The sequence below is a fragment of the Bison bison genome, unplaced genomic scaffold (assembly GCF_000754665.1).
Source record: "Bison bison bison isolate TAMUID 2011002044 unplaced genomic scaffold, Bison_UMD1.0 scf7180017864471, whole genome shotgun sequence".
Classification (NCBI taxonomy): Eukaryota; Metazoa; Chordata; class Mammalia; order Artiodactyla; family Bovidae; genus Bison; species Bison bison.
The window spans coordinates 8,372,153-8,385,185 of record NW_011495032.1 but is presented as its reverse complement, the minus strand read 5'-3'; positions in this window follow the sequence as shown (position 1 = coordinate 8,385,185).

Sequence of the window (13,033 nt, the reverse complement as noted above, 5' to 3'; positions counted from 1 at the left end):
TCTCTTCAGTTCAGTTCAGTCACTCAGTTGTGTTCGACTCTTTGCGACTCCATGAATCACAGCACGCCAGGCCTCCCTGTCCATCACCAGCTCCTGGAGTTCACCCAGACTCACGTCCATTGAGTCAGTGATGCCATCCAGCCATCTCATCCTCTGTCGTCCCCTTCTCCTCTTGCCCCCATTCACTCCCAGAATCAGAGTCTTTTCCAATGAGTCAGCGCTTCACATGAGGTGGCCAAAGTACTGGAGTTTCAGCTTTAGCATCATTCCTTCCAAAGAAATCCCAGGACTGATCTCCTTCAGAATGGACTGGTTGCATCTCCTTGCAGTCCAAGGGACTCTCAAGACTCTTCTCCAACACCACAGTTCAAAAGCATCAATTCTTCGGTGCTCAGCCTTCTTCACAGTCCAACTCTCACATCCATACATGACCACAGGAAAAACCATAGCCTTGACTAGATGAACCTTTGTTGGCAAAGTAATGCCTCTGCTTTTGAATATGCTATCTAGGTTGGTCATAACTTTCCTTCCAAGGAGTAAGCATCTTTTAATTTCATGGCTGCAGTCACTATCTGCAGAGATTTTGGAGCCCCAAAAAATAAAGTCTGACACTGTTTCCACTGTTTCCCCATCTATTTCCCATGAAGTGGTGGGACCGGATGCCATGATCTTCGTTTTCTGAACATTGAGCTTGAAGCCAACTTTTTCACTCTCCTCTTTCACTTTCATCAAGAGGCTTTTGAGTTCCTCTTCACTTTCTGCCATAAGGGTGGTGTCATCTGCATATCTGAGGTTATTGATATTTCTCCTGGCAATCTTGATTCCAGCTTGTGCTTCTTCCAGCCCAGCGTTTCTCATGATGTACTCTGCATAGAAGTTAAATAAGCAGGGTGACATATACAGCCTTAACGTACTCCTTTTCCTATTTGGAACCAGTCTGTTGTTCCATGTCCAGTTCTGACTGTTGCTTCCTGACTTGCATACAATTTCTCTTAGGACTGATGAAATACAATTGTAAGATTGATTTTTGACAAGATAGCAAACTCACCAAGAGTACCTGCAACAATCTAAGATTAAAACTTTGGATAAAGTCAGCATGATGGTTGGGAAAGTTAAAGATAGGTGAGTGATAAAAGCGTAATAAAAACAATTGTTGTTTTCCATAGAAGAGTGTACAGGTATTGATAATCTTCAATAATTAAGGAAATGATGAATATATATTTAAAATTAGGTGTTGCTTCCAAAAAATAAAATGTATAGATTACACATAAACAATGGAAAAAGAAAAAAAAAATAATCTATGTAACAATAATTAGAAAAAGAGATCAAGATCAAAAAAATCATGATAATTACAAAATATGAAGGGAAATGGCAAAGTAAGCTCACTTTTATATGTCATTATGATATACATAAATGGATTTATTTATTAAAAGAATAAATTTTAATAAAACAAAACTAATATGTGTATTTAAAAGATTAGGAAAAATATCACAAGAAGTTTGATAGAAACAGATCAGAAACAAAGGAATAGCTAACAAATATTAAAATCATTCAGACTGGTCATTTCAATATAACAAAAAAGCATTCAAATAAAAATGAAAGTGTGACAAAAAGGAACACAGCATATTGATTAAAGGAAAAACCTATACCAAGTGGGTACAATAATTAGAATCATATATCACATAAATATGTAGCCTTGAACTGTGTAATATATCATATGAAAAAGTAGTAGGAAAAATGTAATTAGAATTCATACACACACACATCACTCAAAACATAGTATTCTCAAAATTATCCTAGGTTATAGAGAACTTGACTCACATGCATAACAAGTACACTTTAATTGAAGTGTTTCCATTTTCTGTACCGTTCATTAGGACTCTAGATCCTCTCAAAAAGCATGTGGAATAATGAAATAAGGCATAGATGAAGTCTCAGTACATTTCAGCATCCAAATATTTTTTCTGACCACAATCCGATAAATTTAAAAATGACTTCCCGGATAGCAGTAGTGATAAAGAATCCACCTGCCAATGCAGGAGACGCAAGAGACACAGGTTCGCTCCCTGGGTTGGGGAGATTCCCCTGCAGAAGGAAATAGCAAGCCCCTCCAATATTCTTGCCTGAAGAATTCCATGGATGGAGAATCCATATGTATGGTCTGTACATATGGTCCATACATAAGGTCTGTTGGATTCAGCTGTGTCAGAATCGGACACAACTGAAACAACTTCACATACATAGTACCCATAACTAAAAGTAGTTTACTCCCATTGACCAATGGTTCAAAGATGAAATGAGGAAAAATATCTGAACTACTTAGTGCTAATTAGCAGTTAAATTTTAAAATATCAAAATGTTTAATTAAACAGAATAATAATTTTAAATTTGTCAGAAAAATATAAAAAAATGAATGAGCTTAAGTATCAGCCTCAGGAAATTAAATAAATTATAAACACAAACTTGAAATAAGGAATCAAAAAAGATATCACAAATCCACAAGACAGAAAAAGAACAACAAAAGAATGATTATGAATGTACAATATGGTAAACTTCTGAAAGATAGATCAATAAAACACAACAAGCAAGCGTTTACAACAGAGAAAGGGTGCAGTTATCAAAACAAGAAAGGAGGGAGGGAAATAACCCCAAATATAGAAGAGATTAAAAATCTTTGAAGAACATTTTGGAAAAGAATAAGCCATCAACCAAAAATCTATTTAACATGGATAAATATATAAGATCAAAGGCACAGTAACTGTCAAAATTAGCACATGGATGGAAAAATTAATATTCAAATAACTATTAAATAAATTGTCTCCCAATTCTCCATATTTCTAAACCTAAATGACTTGCTGGTGGATTTCCCCACATGTCAAAAGACAAAATCACACTCACAAATAAGTCATTCCTAAAATTAGGGAAAGGGGAAAACTTCTCAGATTTTAGATGAAATTAATATGTAATTGACATGTCAGATAATGAAATTCAAAGAGATCAAAAAAATGTGAACTCATTTTCCTTTTGAGCATAGATCTAAAAAGTCTTAAATAATATATTATAGTTAATTCAACCCAAGAGTATATTAAGCAAAACATAATTTCCAATTCATATAGATATATCACAGGGATGTAAAACCAAAGATATAATTACAGGTCTTTCATTTTGTTTCACCAAATTAACAGTTTAAGGAGAAAAACAAAATCACAGCATAGCAGACAGTAGGCATTTAACAAGTTAATATATACTAGCAAATTTAAGATACCTATAGGTAAACAGGAATATAAAAAATTTCCCTAATCTAACAAATGGTATTTACAAAAACTCCACATAAAAATTAAGCTTAATATAGAAACTAAAGAGGTGTTTTTAAGTTAATAATAAGACAAGAATACTTACAATAATAGAAAATAATTATTAAGATCAAAAAAGAAATAAAGTTTTATATGTGCAAATTATATGACAATTTACAAGAAAGCAAAACTGAGAACATATTAAAACTACTTAACTAAGTTCAGCTAAACTGCTATGTAATAAAACAATGTATAGGAGCTTCCCTGGAGGTTCGGTGGTAAAGAAACTGCCTGCAATGCAGGAGACACAGGTTCAGCCCTGGGTTAAGAAAATCCTCTGCAGTAGGAAATGGTAACCCACTCCAGTATTCTTGCCTGAGAAATCCCATGGACAGAGGATCCTGGTGGGCTATAGTTCATAGGGCCACAAAGAGTCAGACATGACTGAAGCAACTGAGGACAAAGTGCAGAACAACATATAAAATTTAGAAGTATTTTTCAACATCAATAATTTTTTTAAAGGAAAACTATAACAGAATATGTGTACAATACCAACAGCAAAATAATTGGTTGAGGAATTAACCTAACAACTTTAAAAAAAAAAAAAAAGAGTGGATAGAAACTCTATAAAGAAGTTTAAATCTATTAACATAAACAAAAACCTGAATAATTAGAAAGATTATACCATGTTTGTATATCAGAAGGATTAATTTTATAAAGATGTCAACTCTATTTCAACTTAAATCTATAAACTTAATGTTCTTCCAATGGGGTACATTGTGATTAGAAACTTAAATTTCAAATATATATGGAATAATTGAAAATAAAAAAGAAGGTTAATTGCACTGATGCCATCAAGCAGTCTGACACAGTTTTAGGCCATGATAATTTAAACAATACAATTTTGACACAAAAATGAAAAAAGAAGACAAAATAACCAACTTAAAACACAGATGTGTACATGTGAAACTGCTTTTTCCTTCCAGATTTATTGAGCTACAATTGATATACAACACTGTATAAGTTTAAGGTACACAGCACAATGATTTGATCTGCATACATTATGAAATGATTATCATAATAAAGTTAGTGAACATCCACTGTCTCATATAGATATAAAATTAAAGATCTAGAAAACAGAAATTTTCCTTGTGATGAGAATTCTTAGGATTTACTCCTTTAACAACTTCCATACATAAGATACAGCAGTGCTGATCATATTTATTATGTTTTCCATAAAATCCTAGTACTTATTTATCTTATAACTGAAAGATTATACTTTTGACCACCTTCATCCAATTCTTCCCCTTTCCAACGCCTCCTCTGGTAACCACTAGACCAATCTCTTTTTGTATGAGTTGGTTGGTTAGTTGACTTTTGAATTATAAATGACCTACAACTCTGTGTAGTTCATGTTACATAGCATATTGATTTTATATTTCTATACATTTAAAAATTATATGTATTTATATACACACACACACACACACACACCGCATAGTACATCTTCTGTGTCCATTCGTCTACTGGTAGGCACTTAGGTTGCTTCAATATCTTGACCATTGTAAATAATGTTGCAATGAACATAGGGGTGCATGTAGCTTTTCAAATTAGTGTTTTCCTTTTATTCAGATAAGCACCAAAGAGTGAAATTGCTGGGTCATGTGGTAGTTCTGTTTTTAATTTTTTGAGGAATCTCCATAATGTTTTCTGTAGTTTCTGGCACCAAGGCCCAATGGTCCCAGAACTGGTGTTGGTTCACTGATGCGTGATAGCTGGTGTTGGCCTACTGGTAAGCAGGGTGCTGGAGCTAGTGCCAGCTCCCCAATGGGTGGTTCAACTATACACTGTCTACAGGAGACAGATATAGATTCTGAGGTACAAGATTAAAAATATGGAAAAATATATCATGAAAACACAAACAGAAAAAAGCTGGATTACTTACATAATTTCAGAAGAAATACACTTTAAAACAAAACAAAATGTTACCAGAGGTAAATAGGGACATTTTATACTAACAGAACGGTCAATTCCCCAAGAAGATATAATAATTATAAAAGTAAACCTTGTAAGCTGAACAATGCAAAGAAAAAGAGGAAAACAATAGAACGGGAAAGACTAAAAATCTCTTCAAGAAAATTAGAGACATGAAGGGAACATTTCATGCAAAGATGGGCACAATAAAGGACAGAAATGGTATGGACCTAACAGAAGCAGAAGATATTAAGAAGAGGTGGCAAGAATACACAGAAGAACAGTACAAAAAAGGTCTTAATGACCCAGATAACCAATATGATGTGATCACTCTCCTAGAGCCAGACATCCTGAAGTGTGAAGTCAAGTGGGCCTTAGAAATCACTACTACAAACCAAGCTGATCTATTTCAAATCCTAAAAGATGATGCTGTTAAAGTGTTGTACTCAATCTGCCAGCAAATTTGAAAAACTCAGCAGTGGTCACAGGACTGGAAAAAGGTTGATCTTCATTCCAGTCCCAAAGAAGGGCAATGCCAAAGAATGTTCAAACTACCACACAATTGCACTCATTTCACTTGCTAGTAAGGTAATTCTCAAAATCCTTCAAGGTAGGCTTCAACAGTACATGACCAAGAGCTTCCAGAAGTATAAGCCGGATTTGGAATAAGCAGAGGAACCAGAGATCAAATTGCCAACATGTGTTGGATCATAGAAAAAGCAAGGGAAGTCCAAAAAACCACTACTTCTACTTCACTGACTACACAAAGCCTTTGACTCTGTAGATCAAAACAAAATTGTGTGGAAAATTCTTCAAGAGATGGGAATATCAGACCAGTTTACCTGCCTCCTGAGAAACCTATATGCAGGTCAAAAAGCAACAGTTAGAACTGGACATGGAACAAAGGATTGGTTTAAAATTGGGAAAGGAGTACATCAAGGCTGTACATTTTCACTCTGCTTATTTAACTCATATGCAGAGTCAATTCAGTTCAATAACTCAGTCATGTCCAACTCTTTGCAATTCCATGGAGCACGCCAGGCTTCCCTGTCCATCACCAACCCCTAGAGCTTGCTCAAACTCATGCCCATCCAGTTGGTGATGTCATCCAACCACCTCATCCTCTGTCGTCCCCTTCTCCTTTTGCCTTCAATCTTTCCCAGCATCAGGGTCTTTTCCAGTGAGTCAGTTCTTTGTATCAGGTCACCAAAGTATTGGAGTTTCAGCTTCAGCATCAGTCCTTCCAATGAATATTAAGGACTGATTTCCTTTAGGATTGACTGGTTTGATCTTCTTGCAATCCAAGGGACTCTCAAAAGTCTTCTCCAACACCACAGTTCAAAAGCATCAATTCTTTAGCACTCAGCTTTCTTTATGGTCCAACTCTCACAACCATCCATGACTATGGGAAAAACCATAGCTTTGACTAGACAGGACTTTGTTGGAAAAGTAATGACTCTGCTTTTAAATACACTATCTAGGTTGGTCATAGCATATCATGTGAAATGCCAGGCTGGATGAAGCTCAAGCTGGAATCAGGATAGCTAGGAGAAATATCAACAACCTCAGATTTGCAGATGACACCACCCTTATGGCAGAAAGAGAAGAGAAACTAAACAGCCTCTTGATGAAGGTGAAAGAGGAGTGAAAAAGCTGGCTTAAAACTCAACATTCAAAATATTAAGATCATGGAATCTGGTCCCATCACTTTCTGGCAAATAGATGGGGAAACAATTGAAACAGTGACAGACTTTATTTTCCAAAATCACCAGACAGCGACTGTCACCATGAAATCAAAAGACACTTGATCCTTGGAAAAAAAGCTATGACAAACCTGCTGCTGCTGCTGCTAAGCCACTTCAGTCGTGTCCGACTCTGTGTGACCCCATGGATGGCAGCCCACCAGGTTCCCTCATCCCTGGGATTCTCCAGGCAAGAACACTGGAGTGGGTTGCCATTTCCTTCTCCAATGCATGAAAGTGAAAAGTCAAAGTGAAGTTGCTCAGTCATGTCCGACTCTTATCGACTCCATGGATTGCAGCCTAACAGGCTCCTCGGTCCATGGGATTTTCCAAGCAAGAGTACTGGAGTGGGGTGCCATTGCCTTCTCCGGATGACAAACCTAGACAGCGTATTAAAAAGCAGAGACATTAGGTTGCAGAAATAGGTCCATATAGTCAAAGCTACAGTTTTTCCAGTAGCCATGTACATATGTGAAAGTTGGACCATAAATAAGACTTAAAGATGGTTGGATGGCATCATTGACTCAATGAACATGAGTCTGAGCAAATTCCAGGAGATAGTGAAGGACAGGGAAGCCTGGCATGTTGTAGTCCATGGGATTGCAAAGAGTTGGACATGACTGAGCAACTGAAAAACAACAAAATACACCTAACAATAGCAAAAATTTAGAAACAAGAAATAGACAATTCAACAATAATAGTTATAGACTTCAACACCACACCTTCAATTAATGAACTGAACAATTAAGTAGAAGAACAAAAATGAAATGTGGGTATTAAATAACCTATACACAAATTAACCTTAACAGATACCTTATAGAATCATCCAACAAGGAGTGGAAGATTATACATTCTTTAAGCAGAATGGAGCATTCTCCAGGACAGACCATATGCTAGTCCATAAAACATATTTCAATCAATTTAAAAAGATAAAATTTGATGAAATTTTTTGTCCTATTGCAATGGAACAAAATTATCAATAACAAAGGAAATTTGAGAAACTAACAAATATGCAGAAACTGAACAAAACACCTCAAACATTCAACTAGTCAAAGAAGAAATTAAGTGGAAAATGAGAAAATATTTTGAGATGAAATGATAATAAAAACAGAATATCCCAAAACTGATGTGATATAGTCAAAACAGTACTGACAGGGAAATGGAAAGTTCTAAATGCCTATATGAAAAAATAAGTAAGACCTTAAAAAGAAGAAAAGAAAAAAGAGAATGACCTCAATCAATAATCTAACCTTCTATCTTAAGATGGAGAAAAGAAAGAGAAAATTAAGTCTAAAGCAAACGAAAAAGAAAGAGAAGAATTAAAATTAGCAGAAAGTAATAAAATAGAGGATAGAAAAATGACAAAAGTAATAAAACCAAAAGACAAACAAAATTGACAAATCTTTAGCTGAATTGACCAAGGAAAAAAATTCAATGAGTCAGATAACTAGAATAAAAAACGAAATAGGGACAATTAATAACAACCTTACAGAAATGAAAGAGATTCTACAGGAATGTTATATTCAATTTTATGCCTATTAATTGGATAAATAAGATTAAATTGATCAATTTCAAATAAACCAACTACTGAAACTGATTCAAGAGGAAATCGTCAATCTGACTTAGGAGAATTACTCATTTATGTTAAATAGTGACTTTAAACAATTTCTGCCAGGTTAATGAACACATTTTGAGACTATTCCCAGTTAAACCATAAACCCACCAAAATATATGATCAGTTTTACTGATGGTGAAACCAAATCCAATAAAGTCTAACTAACCAACCCAGGTGACACACTGAGGAAAACAAAAATGTGTTTCTGGCTAAAAGCGCAATATACATTCTCTAGGCAAGGAGTTGGAAATATTTTTCTGTAAAGGGTCAGAGAGTAAATATTTTAGGCTTTGCAGGTCATGTGGCCTTGTCACAACTATTCAGTTCTTTTATTTAAGCATACACAAATAAATATGAAGTATTCCCTGATGGCTCAGATGGTAAAGAATCTACCTGCAGTTCAGGGGATCCAGGTTCAATCCCTGGGAGAAGGAAATGGCCACCCACTCTAGTATTCTTTTCTGGAGAATTTCATAGACAGAGGAGCCTGGTGGACTCAGGCTATGGAGTCATAAAGAGTATGGCTATGTTCTAATTAGTTTCAGCTGGACACTGGAATTTGAAAATCACAAATTAGTACCAATGTGAAATATATTTTCTTGTATTTTCTGTCATCTAAAAATATCAAGACCATTCACAGCTCCTGAACCATACCAAAAACAGGCAATGGGGCAGAATGACCCATAGCCATTTTTTACTGACCCCTGTACTGGACTATGCTGTTATTGTGGTGACTTCAAAATGTTTGCTTTCTCCTTTAGCAAACCCCTTTAAACTTTGTAGATTCTAATACCCTATACATTTATGCAGTCACATTTGTATTCATGCCCTGAACATATCTGTACTCATATTTTTGGCATTCTAAATCAACTCTTCTTTCTCTCTCCCTTCCATCTATCTTTCCCTTATTCTCTGTCCCTCCCTTCTCAGGTCTTTCTTATGCCTTTGCTTCTCTGAGCACATTCCATGATCCTCAAGGGCTCCATTTCACCTCCTACCAAAATGACTTCTATCTGGGCAAGAGTGTTGTCTGCTCACATGCTGTTTCAATGTCTTCATCTTGCTCATAAGCTCCTTCTTTTTCACATAGTAAGGTAACTTTCCTTTGTGCACATCTAGTTCCAAAGTCCAAAGAAGGGGGAAATATGTAATTATACCATGCCTCATGTCCCATCCCGGCAAGCTTTCTGATCTCAGGAGATCATCTGTCATGTCGCCAGCCAGAAGGGAAGGTGTGCCCCCTGCTACCAAGCTTTGATAGATCTCAACAGACAAGTACATTCCTGGGGGCTGTTTCATCTCAAGTTTATGACTGAATTAATACCCAAACTCTTCCTTTGATACTTGGGTATAAATATTACAAGGCATATGTTAAAAAGAACTTAACTTTAGGCTCTGATATTTCTGAAAACTGACTTGATTCTGGATTTGCTTTCATCCAGAAGCGTTTTAGGGAAACCTTTTGTTTAAGACTTAAGGGCTGAATGGATGCCTCTGTCTTTTGGGCTTTTGCCCTAAACTGGGTCTCTCTCTTTATCTTTCCACTGAGCTGCAGGCTCCTTAATAATTCACTAGTTTATGCAACCACTTAATTCCCTAAGGCTTTAATTCCTTCAAAACATACACTGACTACCTTAACTATAATGTCTATAAAAGTAAATCATGCCAGAATGTGAAAAAGAGCGATGAAATCAACTTTAATCCATCTGTGTAAAGAACGTGTGTCCCATTTAAAATGAACAAGTCCACTCCTGTATTCTAAGAACTCAGATCTTTTTAAAAAATAATTTTATTTCTATCTCCTGTGCAAGCTTTAAGGAACTGCTGCTCTCCATACTTTGAGATGGATGGAGGAAATATGGGAAGAGAAATAGAGGTGACTGAATTGGGATAGGAGACTGAATAGTCAGTGCTATTTTGTTCCCATGTGGCATGGCTGGACCCTTGACATATTTTTAATATGATACCTGAAAAACTTTATTGCAATTCTAATAATTATCAGAGAATGTTTTCCAAGGTATTACATGTTTTATAATGCTTTAAATACATTTTGATTAAAATCTGCAGATTTAGTCCGTTCATCCTAGTCCTCACTGTCACACCAATCAGCCAAAGAGGCTTAAATTCTAAGAGAAAAAGCCTAAGTTCATTGTTTTAATTTAAATAAACTTGTTAATGCACATCCCCTTCATGAAATTCTCACTGCTGAGTTTTAATGCTAAGATGCTAACTAGCTAGCTGTGGATGTTCTCTTGCATGAGTGTTTCCTGGCTGGAATAAAGCTCCCTTCTTTGAGAAGGAAACAGTCTCGAGTTGTCCTTTTGTTGAGTGCCCAGGAGGTTCTTACAGCCTGGATCACAGCACTTTAATAGATTCCAGATAGCTGAGAGAGATACTTCCTTTTTTTCCCTTGGAAATTAGAAAAAGAAATTCATAAACAGGAATTAAGAAAAGAACTGATAGATGGGTTTCATGCAGAATAATCTTAGAGAAGGGTACAAATGAAAGTCGAGAATCCATAAATTTATTTTCTTACATCTATGTAAAGAATCCACCTACAAGGCAGGAGCCCTGGGAGACGTGGTATTTGATCCCTGTGTCAGGAAGATCCCCTGCAAGAGGAAATGGCAACCCAGTCCAGAATTCTTGCCTGGAGAATCCCATGGACAGAAGAGCCTGGCAGGCTATAGTCCAAAGGGTCACAGAGCTGGACACAACTGACCAACTAAGCATGGCACACATACATACTCCATAGAAAATATTTCTATGTCCATAAGGACATGTGCCCAGTTTAAAGACTGTTGATTATGAATCTCTAAAGAAGACAGGAAGAAATAATAAAAAGGTGACATTAGAGATAAGATGACAATCACCAGAGTAACCACCTGCTCAGCCCTCCAAGTGCCATCAGAGAGCAGATTGGTGATATTCAGGTCACCCTATGTAGTGTGCACAGCAGATGGAATTTACAGTGGTGTGTGAAACTCTTCTAAGCAGGAGTAAAGATGCCTCACCAAGCAACTGAGAGAATGAGGCTAGAGCCAGCAGAGGAAGGGCCCTTCTGAAGGAGGAGTGAGAAAATGCTCCTGAATGATTCCTGGAGATAACCAGAATAGTGATGCATACCTAGCAAAGAACTGGTGTTACCTAAGCAGTGGCTTCAATTTTCCAAGTTCCCTCTTTAAGCTGCCTGCAAGAACACCCCATACCCCAGTCAGGATGGTAGTTCTATTTTGTTCTGCTTTCCAGAGAAAAGCTTGGTTTGCTCTCACTCCTGGTTCTATGTCCCTGTGTTGGGTGCAAGTAAAAGATGATGAGTGGGAAGGGATTTTGTAAACACAGAAAAAAGAATAAATAAACCTGTCAGAAGAAAAGAGTACAATCTATTAAAGATTTTGATCATCCTATTTGTCACAGAGAAATAACAGATGCATTAGTGCACACAGCACTTATAATTCAGAGATCATCGTTACATGAGATGACAAATGATGTTACTATAATTTACCATTTGTCTTTTTTCACATAGTTAAAAAACCATAATTACGAGAAATCGTGACAACTTGCCAATTAAACAGACTCATTCACCCACAAATGAAGCATGCATCTTTGCATTTTGCAAATGAGGTTGGGGTGTGTGGGGAGGATAAGAATCAAAGTGTGCAGTATAGTGATTTATTAGCCTCAACAGGTGTAAGCTCAAAGGAGAACAACTTCCCCCTCTTTTATAGAGCATCTAAGCCACTTGGAAAACATTTCCAGTTATATAAAAAACATGAAATCTTTCAGTTTTCTTCTTAAAGATTTTCAGACTTCACTACAGTCTCACTTGTAAGGTTAATTCAATCTCATCTTTCTTTCACTTTCACTGTTTCAGTGGACAAACAATATAATAAAAGTAAAAATAATAGATTAATCTTATACTACATGAAGGAAAAAACTGAATTGTGTGTATAAAACTGCTAGGCATACTATTTGGGAAATAGTGAATGAGATAGAACATCTCCTTATAGGGAAATGAGGTATATAGGGAGAAACGTTTTCAGGATGCAGCGAAGGACAGGCAGTTGGGAACACGAAAGGGATCAGGAGAAAGGCTAGTCAGGGTCAGCTGATATCCAGCCCTGATTCTTATCTTACAAAGGTAAGAGCAAGATTGAAGGATTTTCTGGTCCAAGTGATTTGGGAACCCAAGACAATGAGGGCAGCCATCTTAGCAGGTGGAGCTCAAATTTGTTATAAGCATTCATGGAGCCTAGAATATATTTCAGTCACTGGAAGTAGAAGCTTATGTTTACCTGTAGAATGGCACCCCACTCCAGTACTCTTGCTTGGAAAATCCCATGGACAGAGGGCCTGGTGGGCTGTAGTCCATGGGGTCGCTAAGAGTCCAACACGACTGAGCGACTTCA